Source organism: Giraffa tippelskirchi, chromosome 3 (assembly GCF_054371585.1).
Source record: "Giraffa tippelskirchi isolate mGirTip1 chromosome 3, T2T-mGirTip1v1.2.pri, whole genome shotgun sequence".
Classification (NCBI taxonomy): domain Eukaryota; kingdom Metazoa; phylum Chordata; class Mammalia; order Artiodactyla; family Giraffidae; genus Giraffa; species Giraffa tippelskirchi.
Window position 1 is genome coordinate 167,424,121 of NC_137277.1, and position 23,801 is coordinate 167,447,921.

The window sequence follows — 23,801 nt, forward strand, 5'->3', positions numbered from 1 at the left end:
ATTAGAATTATTAGGTCAACACACATACACATACACCATTTTAATAGATATTTCCAAGCAGGTTGCTTTCAAAAAATGTTTTAATTCACACCACCAATGTGTGAGAAAATACTCTTTCTGTATTCTTGTCAGTAACATATGTTTATAACTTTTTCAGTCTCTAGGAATTGCTTTCTTCTTTTTTTCACTCTATTTAAAATTGAATATGTAAAACATTTACATGATTCTAAAGTCAAAGCAATATAACTGATAACATTCAGAGAAGCCACATTTCTATCACTGTCTGCTTCATTCTGTTGCTTACTTCCCCTACAGGTAATAGTTTTTATTTCTTTTTAATTAATTCTCTAGAACTTCCTTTTCAAATATACTTATTTGCATTTTTATTTACACATTTAACCCCTTTTCTTCCACAAAAAAATTCATATAGCATATATATTTTTCTGTACTTTGTGTTTTCCCTTAAATTATACCCTGGTTCTCATGCTACATGAGTGTGTAAAGAACTTCTTCATTCTTTTTTTATAGCTACATGATATTACATTGTCTGAATGCACCATAGTTTATTCAACCAGTGACCAACTGATGAATATTGGTGTTGATTTCTATCTTTTGCTACTATAAAAAATGCCATAGTGAGTAATCTTGAGCATAAGTCATCTCATATTCTTACACTGCATTTTTAAGCTAGATTCCTAGAAGAGAGATTTCTGAGAAAAATATTGTTGTACAGTCACTAAGTCATGTCTGACTCTTCATGATCCCATGAACTGCAGCACACCAGATAAATGCATATATAATTTTTAGAGATGTTACCAAAAGCCCATCTATAGGGGGTGCACAAATTTTCATTTCCACAAAATATATGAGAGTGACTGTTTCCCCATAGCCTTACCAAAATTTTCTATTTCCAAATGTTTATATTTCTATCAAACTGACACATGAGAAATGACTGATTTAATTTGGACTTTACCAGTTATGAGTAAGATTAATGACCTTTCCTGTGAATTCCTTGTTAATATGTTTGATTCATTTTTCTATTGGGTTATTATTCTTCCCCCTCTTCAATTATAGTAGCTATTTATATTTTAGTGATAATAGCCCTTTGTATAAATTGCAAATGTTTTTAATTTTTTTTTACTTTGCCTATCATGATTTTAATCATCCAATTTTTAAAATGTAACTGAATCTAATTATTTTAAATTGTTTATGGATTTTGAGTCACGGTTGGTAAGTATTCCTACTTCCAGTTTTTAAATGATTCATCCATACTTTCAGGAGCTGTATATTTAGATTTTTGCATTTAGATCTCTATTCAATTTGGAATTTATCTTGCTACATGGAATGAAGTACAGATCCAATTGTATCTTTTTCAAATATCTCAATACCATTAATTTAAAAGTTCAACTTTCCCCTAAAGATATGAATATCATTTTTGCATGCGTGCTATGTCACTTCAGTTGTGTCAGACTCTTTGTGTCCCTATGGACTGTAGCCCACCAGGTTCCTCTGTCCTTGGGATTCTCCAGGCAAGAATATTGGAGTAAGTTACCATGCCCTCCTCCAGGGGATCTTCCCGACCTAGGGATCGAACCCTCATCTCTTACATCTCCTACACTTTTAGGTGGGTTCTTTACCACTAGTGCCACCTGGAAAGCCTGAATACCATTTTTAACAGATACCAAATTTCCATTTGCACAGGCTAAATTCTACACTCTATTCCATTTGTCTATCGGGCACAAATGTCATACTCATATAAAGGGTTTATAACATAGCAGCATCCCCACCACTGACATCCTTACTTTGAAAGGTTCTTCTGCCACTATCTTTGCTTATTTATTTTCCATGTAAAGTTTAAAATCAACTTGGATAGCATCATTTAATAATGCCTTACTGTTTTTATTGGGATTGTATTAAATTTACAAAACAAATAAAGAATGATTAATATTTATGATACTGACTCTTTTTATCTAAGAGCATTACAAGCTTTTCCACTTGCTCAAATCTATTTGGGGTCTTTCAGGAATATTTTAGGTTTTTCTCATTTAACTTTTGAAAATCTTGTAAATTTTTATGACTAGGTATCCCATTTTCTTTGTTGCAATTTTCATTTGGGTCTTCTATTATATCATCCAACTTTTATATATACAAAACTATATTGATTTCTATGTACTAATTCCGTATCCTGCTTTTCTATTACATTCTTTTGTTTGTAATAGTTTTCCTATTATTCTCTTGCATTCTCCACATAACTCATTTTCAAAAGTTTGCCTCTTTCTTTCCAATTTTTATGCATCCAATTTCCTCCTCATCTAACTTCTAAAGTAATGAATTAGGGTAGGACATATTTGGGGAAGGTGGGTAGCATTTTAAAAATTCTGCCTACTATAATGCATGCTCCAGTTGCCAAAGATTCACATAGCTTCTAAATGCAAAATATATTTACAGCCTCTCAAGGTTTCCAAGGGTCTCATCTGATAATAGCATCACTCAGAGTCTGAAAAAAATCTCATCTAAAGCTCATCAACTCAAAGTCCTAAATCTCATCATCTCAATCATCTACATCAAGTGCAGTTAAAGGTCTTGACCTCAATTAATCTTCTTCTGTGAACCTACAGAATTTTAAAAAATGAGTTATTCACACCTAACATATAAAGGTAGGGCAGGAATAGGATAATACTTACAGATAGAGATTTAAAAAGGGGTCAATGGAAAATAAAAAGTAATCACTAGTACAAAGCAGTTTTGAAATTCAGTCCATCCAACTTTTTTAGCTGCCCAATTTCTGTGACTCTCAGTTCTAACCCCTGTGCCTTGGGCTTCACCCTCTGTACCTTGGTTTTGCCCTTACACCCTTCCTTCCTTCTTTCATGCAACTTAAACTGAGTTTTATCAATCTGCCTCCGATCAGGAGATAGTTGGGTCTGAGAAACTTTGAAATTTCCCTGTGCCTTTCAGTCCAACCTGGCTGTGTTTCTGTTGATACAAAATTCTCAAGAGACTTGTGGGTATGAATTTCATGGATGTTCACTCCATTAGATGAAAGGTCCTTCCACAGATCATCTGTGGATAATCTCTTCTCTATTTTTAGTTTCTACTGAGATGGCTGAGAGACAATGTCCTTAAGCTTCCTAGGACCCTCTCATTTGATGGAGATCTATGACCTCAATCTCCTGCTCCTGAGTACTATGAACTTTGGCTCTTTCAGAGTTTCAGTAAAAAGTTTCAGTGAAACGTTGTATAGCCACATCCTTGGCTTTTTCTCGAGCCATGCTTTTGGAAGCAATTTCTTACTTTTAGTTTCATCTACCGTATGGAGAAATTGATAATTTCCCAAATCATCAGTCCCTGGTTCTTAAAGTCACAAGCCGCACATGTCAGAGAGAGTTCACAAAATTCACAGAAATTCCAAGATGATTTGGCCTTGAAAAATATTTAAACCTGTGATTCTTAACTGGGGGCCATATTGTTCCCAGGGAATATTTGACACTTCCTAAATATATGTGTAGGCTTCCCTGGTGGCTTTCTGTTCAGTTGAGTTGCTCAGTCGTGTCTGACTCTTTGCGACCCCATGAACCACGGCACACCAGTCCTCCCCGTCCATCAGTTCAGTTCACTCAGCTGTGTCCAACTCTTTGCGACCTCATGAATTGCAGCACGCCAGGCCTCTCTGTCCATCACCAACTCCCGGAGTCTACCCAAACCCATGTCCACCGAGTCAGTGATGCCATCCAACCATCTCATCCTCTGTCGTCCCCGTCTCCTCCTGCCCACAATCCTACCCAGCATTAGGGTCTTTCCCAATGAGTCAACTCTTCGCATGAGGTGGCCAAAGTATTGGAGTTTCAGCTTCAACATCAGTCCTTCCAATGAACACCCAGGACTGATCTCCTTTAGGATGGATTGATTGGATCTCCTTGCAGTCCAAGGGACTCTCAAGAGTCTTCCCCAACACCATAGTTCAAAAGCATCAATTCTGTGGCTCTCAGCTTTCTTCACCGTCCAACTCTCACATCCATACATGACCACTGGAAAAACCATAGCCATGACTAGACAGACTTTTGTTGGCAAAGTAATGTCTCTGCTTTTCAATATGCTATCTAGGTTGGCCATAACCTTCCTTCCAAGGAGTAAGCGTCTTTTAATTTCATGGCTGCAGTCACCATCTGCAGTGATTTTGGAGCCTCAAAAAATAAAGTCTGACACTGTTTCCACTGTTTCCCCATCTATTTCCCATGAAGTGATGGGAACAGATGCTATGATCTTAGTTTTCTGAACGTTGAGCTTTCAGCCGGCTTTTCCACTCTCCTCTTTCACTTTCATCAAGAGGCTCTTTAGTTCTTCTTCACTTTCTGCCATAAGGGTGGTGTCATTGCATATCTGAGGTTATTGATATTTCTCCTGGTAATCTTGATTGCAGCTTGTGTTCCTTCCAGCCCAGCGGTTCTCATGATGTACTCTGCATAGAAGTTAAATAAGCAGGATGACAATATACAGCCTTGACGTACTCCTTTTCCTATTTGGACCAGTCTGTTGTTCCATGTCCAGTTCTAACTGTTGCTTCCTGACCTGCATACAGGTTTCTCAAGAGACAGGTCAGATGGTCTGGTATTCCCATCTCTTTCAGAATTTTCCACAGTTTATTGTGATCCACACAGTCAAAGGCTTTGGCATAGTCAATAAAACAAAAATAGATGTTTTTCTGGAACTCTCTTGTTTTTTCAATGATCCAGCGGATATTGGCAATTTGATCTCTGGTTCCTCTGCCTTTTCTAAAACCAGCTTGAACATCTGGAAGTTCGTGGTTCACATATTGCTGAAGCCTGGCTTGGAGAATTTTAAGCATTACTTTACTAGCATGTGAGATGAGTGAAATTGTGTGGTAGTTTGAGCATTCTTTGGCATTGGCTTTCTTTAGGATTGGAATGAAAACTGACCTTTTCCAGTCCTGTGGCCACTGCTGAGTTTTCCAGATTTGCTGGCATATCGAGTGCAGCACTTTCACAGCATCATCTTTCAGGATTTGAAATAGCTCAACTGGAATTCCATCACTTCCACTAGCTTTGTTCATAGTGATGCTTTCTAAGGCCCACTTGACTTCACATTCCAGGATGTCTGGCTCTAGGTGAGTGATCACACCATCGTGATTATCTGGGTTGTGAAGATCTTTTTTGTACAGTTCTTCTGTTTATTCTTGCCATCTCTTCTTAATATCTTCTGTTTCTGTGAGGTCCATACCATTTCTGCCCTTTATCGAGACTATCTTTGCATGAAATGTTCCTTTGGTATCTCTAATTTTCTTGAAGACATCTCTAGTCTTTCCCAATCTGTTGTTGTCCTCTATTTCTTTGCATTGATCGCTGAGGAAGGCTTTCTTATCTCTCCTTGCTATTCTTTGGAATTCTGAATTCAGATGGGAATATCTTTCCTTTTCTCCTTTGCTTTTTGCTTCTCTTCTCTTCCCAGCTATGTGTAAGGCCTCCTCAGACAGCCATTTTGCTTTTTTGCATTTCTTTTCCATGGGGAGGGTCTTGATCCCTGTCTCCTGTACAATGTCATGAACCTCTGTCCATAGTTCATCAGGCACTGTGTCTATCAGATCTAGTCCCTTAAATCTATTTGTCACTTCCACTATATACTCATAAGGGATTTGATCTAGGTCATACCTGAATGGTCTAGTGGTTTTCCCTACTTTCTTCAATTTAAGTCTGAATTTGGCAATAAGCAGTTCATGATCTGAGCTACAGTCTCCTCCCAGTCTTGTTTTTGCTGACTGTATAGAGCTTCTCCATCTTTGGCTGCAAAGAATATAATCAATCTGATTTTGGTGTTGTCCATCTGGTGATATCCACGTGTAGAGTCTTCTCTTGTGTTGTTGGAAGAGGGTGTTTGCTATGACCAGTGTGTTCTCTTGGCAAAACTCTATTAGCCTTTGCTCTGCTTCATTCTGTACTCCAACGCCAAATTTGCCTGTTACGCCAAGTGTTCCTTGTCTTTCTACTTTTGCATTCCAGTCTCCTGTAATGAAAAGGACATCTTTTTTGGGTGTTAGTTCTAGAAGGTCTTGTAGGTCTTCATAGAACCATTCAACTTCAGCTTCTTCGGCATTACTGGTCAAGGCATAGACTTGGATTACTGTGATATTGAATGGTTTGCCTTGGAAACGAACAGAGATCATTCTATCATTTTTGAGATTGCATCCAAGTACTGCCTTTTGGACTCTTTTTTTGACCATGGTGGCTACTCCATTTCTTCTAAGAGATTCTTGCCCACAGAAGTAGATATAATGGTCATCTGAGTTAAATCCACCCATTCCAGTCCATCTTAGTTTGCTGATTCCTAGAATGTCAACGTTCACTCTTGCCATCTCCTGTTTGACCACTTCTAATTTGCCTTGATTCATGGACCTAACATTCCAGGTTCCTATGCAATATTGTTCTTTACAGCATCGGACTTTGCTTCTATCACCAGTCACATCCACAGCTGGGTATCCATCACCAACTCCCAAGTCCACCCAAACCCATGTCCATCGAGTCAGTGATGCCATCCAACCATCTTATCTTCTGTCGTTCCCTTCTCCTCCTGTCCTCAATCTTTTCCAGCATCAAGGTCTTTTCAAATGAGTCAACTCTTCGCATGAGGTGGCCAAAGTATTGGAGTTTCAGCTTCAACATCAGTCCTTCCAATGAACATCCAGGACTGATCTCCTTTAGGATAAACTAGTTGGATCTCCTTGCAGTCCAAGGGACTCTCAAGAGTCTTCTCCAACACCACAATTCAAAAGCATCAATTCTTCGGCACTCGGCTTCCTTTACAGTCCAGCTCTCACATCCATACATGACCACTGGAAAAACCATAGCCTTGACTAGACGGACTTTTGTTGGCAAAGTAATGTCTCTGCTTTTTAATATGCTGTCTAGGTTGGTCATAACTTTCCTTCCAAGGAGTAAGCATCTTTTAATTTCATGGCTGCAATCACCATCAGCAGTGATTTTGGAGCCTAGAAAAATAAAGTCAGCCACTGTTTCCACTATTTCTCCATCTATTTGCCATCAAGTGATGGGACTGATGCCATGATCTTAGTTTTCTGAATGTTGAGCTTTAAGCCAACTTTTCACTCCCCTCTTTAAGTTTCATCAAGAGGCTCTTTAGTTCTTCTTCACTTTCTGCCATAAGGGTGGTGTCATCTGCATATCTGAGGTTATTGATATTTCTCTCACCAATCTTGATTCCAGCTTGTGTTTCCTCCAGCCCAGCGTTTCTCATGATATACTCTGCATATAAGTTGAATAAGCAGGGTGACAATATACAGCCTAGACATACTCCTTTTCCTGTTTGGAACCAGTCTGTTCTTCCATGTCCAGTTCTAACTGTTGCTTCCTGACCTGCATACAGGTTTCTTAAGAGGCAGGGGTAACAAAGTCTATCCACCAATGCAGGGGACATGGGTTCAATCCCTGGGTCAGGAAGATCACCTGGAGAAGGAAATAGCAAATCACCCTAGTATTCTTCCCTGGAGAATCCCATAGACACAGCAGCCTGGCAGGCTACAGTCCATGGGGTCGCAAAAGAGTCGAACATGACTTAACAACTTACAACAAAAAATACAGGTATGGTCCTCATAATGCGAGGGAGGAAGGAATGGGTGCTCCTGGTTTCTAGTAGGCAGAGGCTGAGGATGTTACCAAATATCTTACAATGCACAAGAAAGCTCTCTCCCCGAACACAAATTATCTAGGCCTAAATGTGGAATAATGCTGAAGCTGGAAAACTCTGATGTAAACAGACCCCTTTATTATTTTTTAAACTGATAGACTCTTTTATTTTTATAAGTTTTTGGTCTGAAATTTTTTATTGAGGTATAGTTGATTTATAGTGTTGTGTTAATTAGTGCTGTACAGCAAAGCGATTTCAGTTATACATATATACACATTATTTTTATATTCTCTTCCATTATGGTTTATCATAGGATATTGAATAGAGTTCTCTGGCCTATACAGTAGTATTCTGTTGTTCATCCATCCATAAATAAAAGCTTACATCAGTGTCCCTCTTTCCTATCTACATATTTCCCCTTCCCACACATGCCTCTAGAGCTACTGGTTCATTGAATCTTAAATACTTCCTCCATTTCCTAATCCTTTTAGCATCACTTTGTCTTCCTACCTGACTTTTTGAATTCCTCCATCCTGTGTACTTTTGGTAACACATTTCTTACTTCATATGGCCTTTTTTTCGGGGGTTGGGGGGTGGCAACAACAGGACTAAAAGACTAAAGCTTAAAACTTTTTGTTTTCTAATAATACGTGTATCTGTTTTATTGCCCGGTGTCTTATCACTTGTCTTTTCTGAATGTATCTCTGTCAATAACTCATCTCTATGAAAGAAGAGAAGATGTTTTATTTATTTAAATTCCTAAGAATCCTTTATATGTCAGGAGTTCAGTAAATATTGTCGGTGGAGGGGGACGAATGGTTGAAATCCTGCTGTGATTAAAATCTTCATTCCCTTTGGGATTCTCTGAACCAGCAGCTTGACAAACCTCTTTACTTTAAGGTTGAAAGTACATAGGTCCAGAGAGGTAAATGATCAGCCCAAGTCACACAGCTCTACTGTAGCAGAGTCAGAATTAGAACCTAATATCTGGTCTTTCTCTTACCCTGCCTTTGTAACTATAGATCCCTCAATCGACATTTGGCACATAGGCAAGCCACTCATTCTATACACGTTTCTAAAATGTTTTTCACAATTAGGAAATTAATTAAAAAGATAACTTTTCAAAATTAAGAGTAAAAACAATATTTCACATCAGCTAATGAACAACACTCACATTGCGGATGAACAACACTCCTACAATTCTTTTTCGAATGTGTGGACTTTCTGGTTAATGTTAGAGATCTTGAGCTGCTTTTCCATTCTGTCAGCCTCTCACCTTACACTTTATTTTCATCAGGTTAAACAACCCTCATTCACAGTTAGGGGCCGTTTAAAATGTCAAACAGTTCCACATATTCAGATGAAACTTAGATCCAAAAGCTACAGACTTTTTGATTTTGATTTTTTGCCACAGTCTACTTTGCACCAAAGCTTATTATTATCCAAAGATGAAAGCTTAAATATTTCAACTTGGAAAATAATGACAAGTGGATTTTGAATCCACTCTTTGTTGTCTTTCCAATTCCCTGTTCTTGCATATATAGATTGTGTGTGTGTGTGTTTCCAGAATCCCAAATTGGGTGTTTGGGCACTGAATTAAAAAAAAAAATTTAGAAAACAGACAAACTATTAGTGATTAAGGCCTTTACACTATAATGCTGGCATTTGGAGAAATTTTGATATTTATAATACAACTTAAATGAATGGTATGCCAGACCTGAAGACTGGTCTATCCTAGATATTAAATATGACTGAGATACAATTTATACACTCATAGAACATGAATTAGAATCATAACTGGTTTGATTAGCATTCAGTTCAGTTCAGTTCAGTTCAGTCACTCAGTTGTGTCCGACTCTTTGCGACCCCATGAATTGCAGCACTCCAGGCCTCCCTGTCCATCACCAACTCCCGGAGTTTACCCAAACCCATGTCCATCAAGTCGGTGATGCCATCCAACCATCTCATCCTCTGTTGTCCCCTTCTCCTCCTGCCCCTAATCCTTCCCAGTATTAGGGTCTTTCCCAATGAGTCAACTCTTCGCATGAGGTGGCCAAAGTATTGGAGTTTCAGCTTCAACATCAGTCCTTCCAATGAACACCCAGGACTGATCTCCTTTAGGATGAACTGGTTGGATCTTCTTGCAGTCCAAGGGACTCTCAAGAATCTTCTCCAACACCACAGTTCAAAAGCATCAATTCTGCAGCACTCAGCTTTCTTCACTGTCCAACTCTCACATCCATACATGACTACTGGAAAAACCATAGCCTTGACTAGACGGACCTTTGTTGGCAAAGTGTTGTCTCTGCTTTTAAATATGCTATCTAGGTTGGTCATAACCTTCCTTCCAACGAGTAAGCATCCTTTAATTTCATGGCTTCAATCACCACCTGATTTTGGAGCCCCCCAAAACAAAGTCTGACACTGTTTCCACATCTATTTCCCATGAAGTGATGGGACCAGATGCCATGATCTTAGTTTTCTGAACATTGAGCTTTAAGTCAACTTTTTCACTCTCCTCTTTCACTTTCATCAAGAGGCTCTTTAGTTCTTCTTCACTTTCTGCCATGAGGGTGGTATCATCTGTACATTTTTTAAAGTTTGTGCTTCTTTTTCTCAACAATCAGGATTGATATGACTGCCCATTTCTGCTCAGAGTTCAGTAGTATTTGCTCTAAGAAGAGGCCACTTTGAGAATAAGGGACTTATTCATCCACCTGCTGGGACCACCAATAGCAGAGGACCCTTATCTGTCAGCCCTCTGCCTCGATGTAAAGGTAATGACTCCTTCCAAGGGCAGCCTATATCCAACGTCTGATCTACATGGTTATAAAAACTTGGCCCCTTCTGTCATGGATATGACTGAAACGATCAAGCACACAGCACACACAAGAGCCACCTCTGGTTCTCCAGAACATTCCAGAAAGTCAGCTGAAGTCATCAATAACACTATTACCTTCTGCCTCTGCCTGACCCCACTTCCTTCCCTTCTGTGTCACAGATGCCAATTCCCACAACACTCCTTCATAGACATAGTGAATGATAATGTCCCCACCCTCCCCAAGACTGCTTCCTGTGTTCTCCAAAGTGGAAACGTATACTTGGGAACTATGTTTTTTTTCTGTGTTTCTTTTTATCAATACTGGGTCCAGAGCATTTTTGATAAGATATATAATTGTATTCCTTTGACATATTTTTCGGTGCTGAATGAAACAAAACATCGAGTTTCCTGCCCCATAAGTAGTGGACTGCGACTAGTTAGGCTCTGGAATTGACCCCCTGGTGGTCAAGCTCCTGGACTGTACCTCTAATCTTGTCCAAGTTATGATTTTCTGAGCTCTCAAGGAGAGAGAATATAGCAACCACGTCAGTATTCTTGCCTGGAGAATCCCATGGACAGAAGAGCCTGGAGGGCTACAGTCCAGAGGGTCACAAAGAGTTGGACATGACTGAAGTGAATTAGCACTCAGGTGGCACAGCTGGTTAAGAATCTGCCTGCCAGTACAGGAGATGCCAGAGACTCGAGTTCAGTCCCTGGGTTGGGAAGATCTCCTGGAGAAGGAAATGGCAACTCACTCCAGTATCCTTGCCTGAAAAATCCCATAGGCAGAGGAACCTGGCGGGCTACAGTCCATGTAGTCGCACAGCATCGGACACAACTGAGCACGCATAACCAACAACCATAGTATTTTGAGGCTGATAAAATGAAATAGAACACCTAAGGCACATAGCGCAAAGGAAGCTCTCAGTAAATATTTGCTCTATTTTCTCTAATATCTCTTCCTACTTGGCAAGAGCTGGTTCACACACTCTGACATCAATGGTCTCAGTTACTGTAAAGCACAATATCTGCTGCCATGCCACTGATATTATATGACATCCAATAGTATCCTTTGATAAAGGGATTTTCAGGAGCTCATACTACTTTTTATCCAAGCATAATATTTGTCATTAAATTTTATAAGCTTCTCAACCATATTGTAACTGGAACAGTGCTATGCTTTTGTTTCTTTTACTTTCTTTTTGCCAACAAGGAGAGAAATTCTTAGTGTCTTTTTCTTAGCCTTCAGAAATAAAATTTGTCCATTGGATAGTGGAAAGCATGATTTAATGGTTGTTCTGAAAAAAATATTGATAAAACTTCTAGTGTGTTGATCATACTTCAGCATGATTTGAAAAGCTGATGGCCCCCTGCCACTATTTGACAAAGTTTTATATCAGCAAACAAGTGCTGACATCTCAAAGGAAAATGGAAGGTCAATCCAACAAAACCAGATTTTCAGACATCCCGTGTCCTTATTTGCACTTTGCCTTTACAGCTCATGAAAATTCATCATGTTTAGAAATTCAGTTATCTCAGCACATGCAGCATCACATTCTATATTCTCATCTAAGCCCTGTTCACTATTTGTATTTACGATGTTATTCAAAGTTGTAGTATTTGCTTCACTATTTTCATCACTACTTTCATGCTTCAGTTAACAACTTTTGAGCCACTGATCCATTTCTGTGAATCAAGAATATAACACCTTAGAAAAGGAAGAATGAATCGTGAAAATCTAACAAATGTAAACAAATATATGTAAATGAGTTGAGAATGAGTTAGACAAGATAAACCATGCCCTGTTTATTGAATGAACCAGCGGGGAGAAAAAGGCCACTGCAGTCCTGATAGAATAAGCTGAGTCTTTCAGAATATAATCATTAACCGTACCTTTCAAATTCAGCAATGTGTGTGAATAAATCATTTCTTGGCATTTCCTCTGAAGCCATCACACTGCCTGCAGACCATTATGATGGACTTCTGCATCCGCAGAGACCAACAAACCACACTCAGAGATCCTTGTTCTACCAGAGCTGCTTCTGTAGCACTCCCCAGGTGAAGGCGCTGGTATCCATCTTGCCCAAAGTCAGGTGTTCCAGAGAAGGATCATATTTGCTCTTTGAATTGTAGTTATGACAATGTGCAGCTGAATCTCCTTATTCTTCGTGGAAACACAAGACAGAATACAGGGCATTAATTGCTATTTACATCAATTAGTTTAATTTGTTAAGTGAATCCAATACTTTTCCTTATATTCCTGACTTGTTCACAAAATATAATAGATGGCCGTAAGAATCTGTGTAAAATTTAGCTATACTCAAAAGGATTCTTCCTGAAATTAGGGATATAAAGCCTTGTGCACCTCAAGGATTCTGAATTCTAACTCCTATTCTGCAAATCATATTAATATATGATTGCTGTTGTTTGGAGAAGGCAATGGCACCCCACTCCAGTACTCTTACCTGGGAAATCCCATGGACGGAGGAGCCTGGTAGGCTGCAGTCCATGGGGTCGCTAGGAGTCGGTCACGACTGAGCGACTTCACTTTCACTTTTCACTTTCATGCATTGGAGAAGGAAATGGCAACCCACTCCAGTGTTCTTGCCTGGAAAATCCCAGGGATGGCAGAGCCTGGTGGGCTGCCGTCTATGGGGTCGCACAGAGTCGGACATGACTGAAGCGACTTAGCAGCAGCAGCAGCAGCTGTTGTTTACTTGCTAAATCGTGTCCAACTCTTTGCAACCCCATGTGTAGCCCACCAGGCTCCTCTGCCCGTGAGATCTTCCAGGCAAGAATACTGGAGTGGGGTGCCATTGCTTTCCCCAGAGGATCTTTCCGACCCAGTGATGCCAAGCGGGGCCCTGTGGGGCTCCTGGACACAGAGCACATTTTTGTCTGCCATTCCTTACAGGCAATACTCCAGCCTCTATGACCTTCTCCAAGTTCCAAAGGGCAGAAGTAAAAGTCTCTCAATAATGCCCAACTCTTTGAGATTCCATAGACTATAGCTAGCCAGGCTTCTCTGTCCATGGGATTCTCCAGACAAGAATACTGTAGTGGGTATCCATTCCCTTCTCCAGGGGATCTTCCCCACCCAGGTATCGAACACAGGTCTCTCGCATTGCAGGCAGATTCTTTACCATCTAGAGGTAGTAACAGATGACTTAGCCTCTTTTTAATCATATTTGCTCCTGCTTTATGAGCAAGGGAATAGATGTAGTTTTCTGGTGAAAAAGCAGATGTCAGAGAACAAAAATGAAGCATTCACAGAAGAATCTTTCTATGAAACCAAGATCCCAAGAATGTTCAAATACATTAATTTATGGCTACTTTAAATTCTAAATATAATAGCCCAAACTCATGGCTATTGAAATAAAAGTTAATGCCTAAAGTGGCAATATGGTTTCTCTTTTCCTCTCACCAGTTTAGTTCCTTCTTGTTCTCATGCCTGGTAGGAGGGGAAATTTTTGGCCCCTAACGCTATACCACATGAGATCAAAGTGAGTGAGAGGTTGGTTTGTCCATCTAATGGATGCTAGGAGCCACTGCTGATGTTCACCCCACTTTAAAACCAGAGAGTAGATACTTGTGATGTGGATGGACCTGGAAGACACTAGTCACAGAAGGACAAACACTGCATCATTCTTATAGGGACATCTGAAATAGTCATAGAGATAGAAACCAACAACAGAATGGTGGTTATCAGGGCATAGTGGGAGGAAATATGAGGAGTGCTGTTCAATGGGTAAAAAGTTACAGTTGTACAAGAGGAGTCAGTTCTGGAGAACTTCTGTACAACACAGTGCCTGTTGTCAACAGTAAGGCACCGTGTGCTCAAAAGTTTGCTAAAAGGGCAGATCTCATGTCAACAGTTAAGTTTTTCTCACCACAAAAACAAAGCAGAGAGACACAGAGAAACTTTTGGAGTTTAATGGCTATGTTTGTTACCTGGATTGTGTGTAAGAATATACGTATGTCCAAACTCACCAGATGGCATACATTATTTATGTGCATTTTTTGTTTACCAGCTTTACCTCAATACAGAGAAGGCAATGGCAACCCACTCCAGTACTCTTGCCTGGAAAATCCCATGGACGGAGGAGCCTGGTAGGCTGCAGTCCATGGGGTCGCTAGGAGTCAGACACGACTAAGAGACTTCACTTTAACTTTTCACTTTCATGCTTTGGAGAAGGAAATGGCAACTCACTCCAGTATTCTTGCCTGGAGAATCCCAGGGACGGGGGAGCCTGGTGGGCTGCCTCCTATGGGGTCACACAGAGTCGGACATGACTGATGTGACTTAGCAGTAGCAGTATACCTCAATAAACTTGGAAAAAAGTTGGGGAGGGACTACCTGTGTGGTCCAGCATCTAAGACTCCATGCTCTCAATGCAAGGGGCCTGGGTTCGATCCCTGATCAGTGAACTAAAAGATCCCTCATGCAGCTACTAAGACACAGCATACCCAAATTAATTAATTAATTTAAAAATACAGGGAGATGGGTAGACAAGAAAGTGCTTTCTCTGGATGTAAACTTGCAGGATCCTGGAAGGTTGGATCAAGGGTACAGGGGCTCAGAATTAGAAAAGGCAAGCAGGAGTGGGTCAGGACAGATGGGACTCCAAGCTTCCCCCGAGCAAAGATGAACTGTGTTTGGAGTGAAGAGGGAGACCAGATGAGTGTCAGGGTAGCAACTGAGGACACTTCTTTAGATGCTGTGTTCACAATCAAGTAACAGGGCTGTGATCTTTCTGGAAATGATCCTGATCACATGGTGCTCAGTGGTGGAGAGGCAGGTTCCACATACTAAGATGCACCATGTCTTTGAGGAAGTACCATTTTGGGAAGACTGATCTCCTGGTTTCTCCACTCCACCTGTGCTGGGTGAGACCCAGCTTTAGGCTCCTCAGCTTTCCCTCAGCACCTGGTTCTGGTCCCAGTGGAGGCTGGAAATGCACTTCACACATCACAGCCCATGTTTTCCAAGGAGATTTTCACCTAAAGCTGGAAGGTAGCTTTTTTTTTTTTAATTGAATGTTTCTGTATCAACAGTGGAGACATTTAAAAAATTGCATACCTAGAAGAGAAAATAAAATTTCTTCCCAGAGCAAACATTTAAAGCACGTAACACAACTAAACGATGTTTAAACATGTTTATGTGAGAGGCAGAAAAAGGTATCATTCTTTCTTTAGCAGGAGCATAAAATAGGAGAATTCACTTCCCGGTTATAAAGACTTCTCCTCCAAGCCTCAATTTATAAATTTGGAATGGGAATAACTCTCTTTGTGTCACATTAACCAGAACATTTGTAAGAGGAGGTGTAGAAAAAATAAAAGAGAAAATGACTTCCATCTCTATTGGCATGTGTGTTTTTTAAAAACAGTCTTCACTCTGGTATGAAAGTGTCATTATATCTGTGTGGGATGACAAATTTCATTTTAGCTTCCTTATCTTGTCATATATTCACATAGTGTTAACAAGCCATTGCTACTCCGACTTGATAGAGACAGCCACGAAAAATTCAAAATAATCATAAAAATCAAGAAACTATGGTGTTGCAATATTTATATCCCTGACAGGTACCCTGCTGCTTTGAATGAAGTCTCTTACATGTGCTGTCTGTGCCTCTAGCTATACCTGGCACAAATAACTCATGTTCTAAACTCTCAAGCCATGGGTGTATGGCAACTGACATCAGATCCGTGACAGTGGGACTTCTCCCACCCACCTCACTCAAAACTTGCTTTCTTTTCCCACTTGTATCCTAGGTTACTTTATTTTTTATTGAAGTATTGGTGATTTACAATTTCATGTCAGTTTTAGGTATACAGTAGAGTGATTCATACACATATGTGTATATGTATTCTTTTTCAGATTCCTTTCCATTATAGGTTATTACAAGATATTGAGTATTGTTCCCTGTGCTATACAGTAGTTCTCTGTTGTTTATCAATTCTGTATATAGTTGTTGTTCAGTCGCTCAGTCGAATTCGACTCTTTGCGACCCCATGAATTGCAGCATGCCAGGCCTCCCTGTCCATCACCAACTCCCGAAGTTTACCCAAACCCATGTCCATTGTGTCAGTGAGGCCATCCAACAATCTCATCATCTGTCGTCCCCTTCTCCTCCTGCCTCCAATCCTTCCCAGCATTAGGGTCTTTTCCAGTGAGTCAACTCTTTGCATCAGGTGGCCAAAGTATTGGAATTTCAGCTTCAACATCAGTCCTTCCAATGAACACCCAGGATTGATCTCTTTTAGGATGGACTGGTTGGATCTCCTTGCAGTCCAAGGGACTCTCAAGAGTCTTCTCCAACACCACAGTTCAAAAGCATCAATTCTTCGGCACTCAGCTTTCTTCACCATCCAACTCTTACATCCATACATGACCACTGGAAAAACCATAGCCTTGACTAGATGGATCTTTGTTGGCAAAGTAATGTCTCTGCTTTTAAATATGCTATCTAGGTTGGTCATAACTTTCCTTCCAAGGAATAAGCGTCTTTTAATTTCATGGCTGCAATCACCATCAGCAGTGATTTTGGAGCCCCCAAGAATAAAGTCTGACACTGTTTCCACTGTTTCCCCATCTATTTCCCATGAAGTGATGGGACCAGATGCCATGATCTTAGTATATAGTAGTGTATATCTATTAATCCCAAACTCCTACTAATTTCTCCTTCTCCCACCTTCTCCTTTGGTAACCATAATCTTGTTTTCTACACACATTTCTTTTGTTTCAATGCACATATAAGAAATTATCAAATGCCAAATAGTTTTAGAAATGTTAGGGCCAAAAAAGAGTGTCAGTGGAGAAAAACCTTTATGTGGGAATTCAAAAGTGTCAGCTAAGGGCAGGCCATGCTCTTGCTGAGGCTGACTTTTGCGTTAAATGTGAGTGTGTGCATGTACATGTGTGTGAGAGAGAGAAAGAAGAGAAAACAAGAAGAAGGAGTGTTGGTCGAGGCTGAAAGCAAAAGGAAAATTGCTTGCAAAAGCACAAATCAGATGTAACTTGAAATGGTACAAGAGCAACCAGAAGGAGTCTACTAATTAGCCACTCGAGCCAGGAAGAAAAGGATTAAATAGAGGAAAACTTTCCAGGCTGACAGAAAATGTCCAGAGACAGCAAGTCAGAGACATGATTACTCTCACAGGGAAATATGGTCTTGGAAAGTCAAAATACTACTTAAAGGATAAGACAGTTTGAACCAAGAGAAGATACTGGAAAGCCTACATAGAAAGGAATGCCTTTTGTTTCTGACCAGGAGAATGAAAAGAGACCCAAGGAAGTTGAAAGATAGCAGGAACGAGAAGAGAGAGAGAAGGTTCTAGAGACATCTCTACTTGGGATGAAGGCCCAGATAGGAAGAAGTCAGGAAATAGAACACTGGAAATTGAGGTAAGCTGAATTCATGAACGCCACCATGACAGAAATATATACCTACCAACACACAGGTGCCCCAACTTTATTACCTCCTGGAAAAAGATGGTTCTTCCCACCAAGCTCTCTTTAACCATGTGTGTTATTTTGAAAACCCACTATGCTTGTAGGAGGCCAGGTAAAAAGAAGAGATGAAGTCATTTCCCATTCCAATTTCTCATAATTTTGAGAAATGTTTCCAAGATCTGGTTTTTAGAGGAGAAACTCCTGAATCCTTCAGGGGTCATTTAGCTCCAAAAAGCAGGGGTCATTCTCTGCAGAGTGCTCTCGTCTGTTTCACCACCTCCCTACCTATGTGGCTCCATGTTTGGAATATCTTTTGTTCTGTTCCAGCCACTTTGGAAGGTCCCAGCAACTGCAAGCCCAAAATAGAGCCTAATGGATGAGGGGATATTAGAAGCAGAACAATAAGAAGAAATAGTACACTTTTATCCAAACCACAGTGGCCAGACTATCTTCATAATTAATCATAAATAAACAAAGCTGCATCACTGTTTAATATTCCATGGATTATAAGACTGTTACTAGATATCCATAGCCCAGATACCCTGGTAAATGTCATGTTAACACTACAGTTTATTCCACACCAGCTTATCAGTGGGTTGGAGCCATTTGGGCCAGAAGTCCCCCAGGTGGGATGTCTTTCACGTCATAGCCTGAGTTACATTGCCCCAGATATTTCATCATCTGTCCCCACAGTCAAGTCAATAAGCATAATACCCATTTGACCAGTTGTTCTCACTGACCAATTACTTAACCTAATTTATCTTCTATAAATTTCACTCAATAGCTTGAGTCTTAGGTCTTCCACCTTTCTGCCCATCCCATCCTCTACTCTTGATGTTTGTACAATTAGTCAGTTGGATAGACGAAGTATTTGAGGAATAGCTCAAAAACTGCTTTTGTTTTTCGTAATTGTTTTCCTTTGGCATAAACATGTTCAGTCTATTTTCTAAAAATCTTCATCTAATTTAGCTGATCTGTGCTTTTTCAACTCCCTTCTGTAACATTAATTTAGTCCCAGTCTTTTCAAAGGAGATCCATTTAATTATCCAGTCATGTAGAAATCTTTTATGTAAAAATGCAGAAGAGCATCCCTGAATGTCCACTGCAATGTTATTTTCATTGGTAGTTTCTTAATATTCTTTTTGCAGCCACATGTAGGTAGTGATGACTCCTTTGATCATCTTTTTGTTGTTGTTGTATTGTTGTTTAGTCACTAAGTCATGTCTGACTCTTCTGTGACGCCATGGACTGTAGCCCGCCAGATCCCTCTGTCCATGGGTTTTCCCAGGCAAGAATACTGGAGTGGGTAACCTTTTTCTTCTCCAGGGTAGCTTCCTGATCCAGGGATTGAACCCACATCTCCTGCTTTGCAGGTGGATTCTTTACTGCAGAGCCACTGGGGAAGTCCCATCTTTATGTTTCCGTTCAGAGAAAATGAAGTCACCAATTCTTTGTGGCTCCTTCAAAGGCTAGATGCTGGCAGGACAGAGCTTGTTTCTCAGTTTTCCAGCTTTCTTTCTCCGTAGCTCTATCCTGCAAAACCTTACATTCTAGGATTTTTATTCTAAAAAGAAAGATACAAGCTCTGCAAATGCTCAAGCATCAGCTTTGATAGCACTGCAGGAGCACATTAAGGAAGTGTTATAAAGCAGGAGACATATATCCTTTTATGTGTTGCGTATAATAAGGTTTACTGATTAGTCTAACTCACTGAGGCAAATCACTGCATAGTCTTAAAGGTCTACTGTTCAGTGCACCATAATTAAATTAAATTTAAAGTACTGTAATTATTTAGAACCAGGATGCTATTTTTTTTTTCACTGACTTTGTGAACTCATGGGTTTCAACGAATGCAGAGATAAAATAGCATAACACAAGTTGGCTATATATTATCTTGTCGATCTTCTATTTAGAATTAAATTACTCGTGAGTTCAGAGGTTAGTAAGAAACAGGAGAAATATCTTTTATATAATAGTAGCTTTATGTTGGCTGGATTGAAATATAAATGGAGAGTATTAATGTGATTATTTACACATGGCATGCAAGTCTAAATATGCACATGCACACATAATATTCTACTCAGGTAGTCACCTCACCTTTACTGATGGCCTTTTCATGACAGGAACTATGCTATATATGAGGAGGGCATGACAACCAGCTCCAGTATTTTCGCCTGGAAAATCCTATGGACAGAGGAGACTGGTGGGCTCTGGTTCATAGGGTCGCAAAGAGTTGGAAACGACAGAAGTGACTGAGCACACACACACAACACACAGAGAAGATATAATCTCAACTTGGGTAACTCAGAGACAATGGAAATCCTAGCATGACCTAATGGAGCTCGTTTATGCTGCTGCCTCATCATCACCCCCACTTCAACCAAATCTAGTTTTTCTCAACATTTTCAACTTGGTGAATGACTTCACTCTCTACTCAGCTGCAGAAGCCAGAAACCTAGGAATTACCCTTGACTCCTACTTTCCCCTCACGCCCCATGTTCAGTTCATTATTCAGTCCTATCCATTTTTACTGGATAGTGTTTGATAGCCTTTGACTGTGTGGATCACAATAAACTGTGGAAAATTCTTCAAGAGATGGGAATACCAGACCACCCGACCTGCCTCTTGAGAAACTTGTACGCAGATCAGGAAGCAACAGTTAGAACTGGACATGGAACAACAGACTGGTTCCAGGTAGGTAAAGGAGTACATCAGGGCTGTATATTGCCACCCTGCTTATTTAACTTATATGTAGAATACATCATGAGAAACGCTGGGCTGGAAGAAGCACAAGCTGGAATCAAGGTTGCCGGGAGAAATATCAATAACCTCAGATATGCAGATGATACCACCCTTGTAGCAGAAAGCGAAGAAGAACTAAAAAGCCTCTTAATGAAAGTGAAAGAGGAGAGTGAAAAAGTTGGCTTAAAGCTCAACATTCAGAAAACTAAGATCATGGCATCTGGTCCCATCACTTCATGGGAAATAGATGGGGAAACAGTGGAAACAGTGTCAGACTTTATTTTGGGGCTCCAAAATTACTGCTGATGGTGATTGCAGCCAAGAAATTAAAAGACACTTACTCCTTGGAAGGAAAGTTTTGACCAACCTAGACAGCATATTAAAAAGCAGAGACATTACTTTGCCAACAAATGTCTGTCTAGTCAAGGCTATGGTTTTTCCAGTGGTCGTGTATGGATGTGAGAGTTGGACGGTGAAGAAAGCTGAGTCCCGAAGAATTGATGCTTTTGAAATGTGGTGTTGGAGAAGATTCTTGAGAGTCCCTTGGACTGCAAGGAGATCCAACCATTCCATTCTAAAGCAGATCAGCCCTGGGTGTTCATTGGAAGGACTGATGTTGAAGCTGAAACTCCAATACTTTGGCCACCTCATGCGAAGAGTTGGCTCATTGGAAAAGACCCTGATGCTGGGAAGGATTGGGGGCAGGAGGAGAAGGGGATGACAGAGGATGAGATGGCTGGATGGCATCACCAACTCGATGGACATGAGTTTGTGTAAACTCTGGGAGTTGGTGATGGACAGGGAGGCCTGGTGTGCCGCAATTCATGGGGTTGCAAAAAATCAGACACGACTGAGAGACTGAACTGACTAACTGACTGAACTGATCCATTTTTATCTTCTATACATCTTTATTTTCCTTAATTCTGATACCTATATTATAAAACTAGACCAAACCTGCATCACACCTCATCTGGGTTGTAGTGATAACTCTGACTTACCTTCCAGCTTTCATCCTTCTCCCTGAAGTGTTCTTAAAGCAAATATGCCTGTGCTACTTCCCTGCTTAAAACACATCCTTGGATCTCTACAGCCTTTAAGAAAAAAAAAATTATTTAATGTAACTCATGAAACCCAACCTGATTTTGTCCCCTCTGTCTCTTCAGGCTCACATTGCATCCTCTCTACTTCTCCTCAGTCCTTCTGCCAAACTGACTTCCTTCTGCTTCTTGAATGTATGTTCTATGCTCTTACCTGCCTCAGGACCTTTGCACATGCTGCTTACTAAGACTGACTGGACCATTCTTCCTTCATCCTCTTCCGCCTAGTTAATACCTAGAAATACAATCTTGCTGTTACTTCCTCAGAGAAGCCTTCCTTTATCCCACCCCTGTTATATGCTCTCATAGCATCCTTTTTTAACTCTATCAGTTCACTTCAGTTCAGTCATTCAGTCATGTCTGACTCTTTGCAACCCCATGAACCGCAGCATGCCAGGCCTCCCTGTCCATCACCAACTCCTGGAGTCCACCCAAACCCACGTCCATTGAGTCGATAGCACTTAGTTTATGAATATACATTTACACATGTGGTCCTCTGGTTATTGGTTATCACTCTTACTTGATTACAAATTCTTAAGCATAGGAACCTTTTTTTTTTTCATTCTCCCTAACCCCAGCACTTAGCAAAATGTATGTTTAGCAAATTTTTTGACCACATTATTCTTACTCTGACTTATCTGTAACTGAATAGCTTCTCCAATTCTGTCCCCAAATACAGAAGGGGACAAATCTTCAATTTCTTTGGAAAATAAAAAAGAATAGGGGAAACATAAAAAGTGTACAAAGTAGAAGTAGTTTCTCATTCTACGTATTTTGATGATCAGGAAAAAAGTGTCATTGACAAGTTATGATGCCTGGAATTTGCACACTTGAAGACTCTCCTTTGACTTGAATCATATTTTCTAGAAACTCAAATCAGGTCGAAAATTTGTCACCTTAATTAGAATCACTAGTCCACATAAATCCAACAGGTGCTGCTGCTAAGTCGCTTCAGTCGTGTCCGACTCTGTGCGACCCCATGGACTGTAGCCTACCAGGCTCCTCCGTCCGTGGGATTTTCCAGGCAAGAGTACTGGAGTGGGGTGCCATTGCCTTCTCCGAAATCCAACAGGTAGGCAACAGAAAACAGATTCTAAAAAGAAAGTGGTCAAAAGGCAGGTAAATTTTCATCAAGGAGGAAGGATTTGAAACGCAATGGAAGTGTCAAAGCTTAAGAGAATAATACTTGGGAAAGGCTGAGGCATGTACCAAATCTTGACCATCCAGGTAGTAGTCAAGCTCCCCACAAGGGGGCGCGCATAATCATAGTTGTGTAACCTATAAAAATGAATCATCGGTGGTCCTTGAGTACCATTCAAAGATAGATCAATTTGGCATCCACAATAATAGAATAGCATTTAATCTACTCAAATATATTTTAACCATCAGAGAAACAGAACATTTGTAATGTAAAACCAAACTTAAAAATCTTTATTCCCATCTGTCTCACTCTCCATTTCACTCACTTGCCACAGCTGCTCTGGCACCCCACTTTCACATCTCCAAGCTCCCTCACATTCTGACAAACCCAGCTCTTGGAGACTTTCTTGTGTCTTTACCTTTCTCTTCTCTGGCTCAGCTTTTTACCGTGTAGATAAATTTATCTGAGCTCTCTGGCTGCTCTTTTCCCATTCCCCAGCTCCTCCAACATCAGGAGCTAACCCAGCCAACATAAATCTCACTTCCTTAGAGTTTGAGAGTAGAAAAGAGACTAAAAATGTTTATTAATTAATGACACATTATTTAAAATGTCTATTATCACTCCCCACTTTCTGCTAGAAACTGTGTAATCTTATACTTAGCAAAAATTCTTTAAAACTTTTTTTAAAAACCTTTGATTTCTATTTCCTAGCTTACGAAGTAAGCTTCATGAACTTTCATGCTTTGGAAAACTATAATTTGTCCCTCTTTGGGGTACTGGCTTCCCTGGTGGCTCAGAGAGTAAAGAATTTGCCTGCAATGCAGGAGACCCAGGTTCAGTCCCTGAGTCAGGAAGATCCCCTGGAGAAGGACATGGCAACTCACTCCAATA

The 23,801-nt window shown here is 40.2% G+C and overlaps 1 long non-coding RNA gene across 1 annotated transcript in view; it reads left to right on the forward strand.

Moving 5' to 3' along the window:
* LOC145541904 (uncharacterized) overlaps window positions 1-23,801 on the forward strand; it is a 103,570-nt gene that overhangs the window by 10,745 nt on the left and 69,024 nt on the right. Inside the window, exon 2 of the long non-coding RNA XR_014079404.1 lies at window positions 17,749-17,882. This is a non-coding gene — a long non-coding RNA (uncharacterized LOC145541904). The remainder of the gene's footprint in view (window positions 1-17,748; window positions 17,883-23,801) is intronic.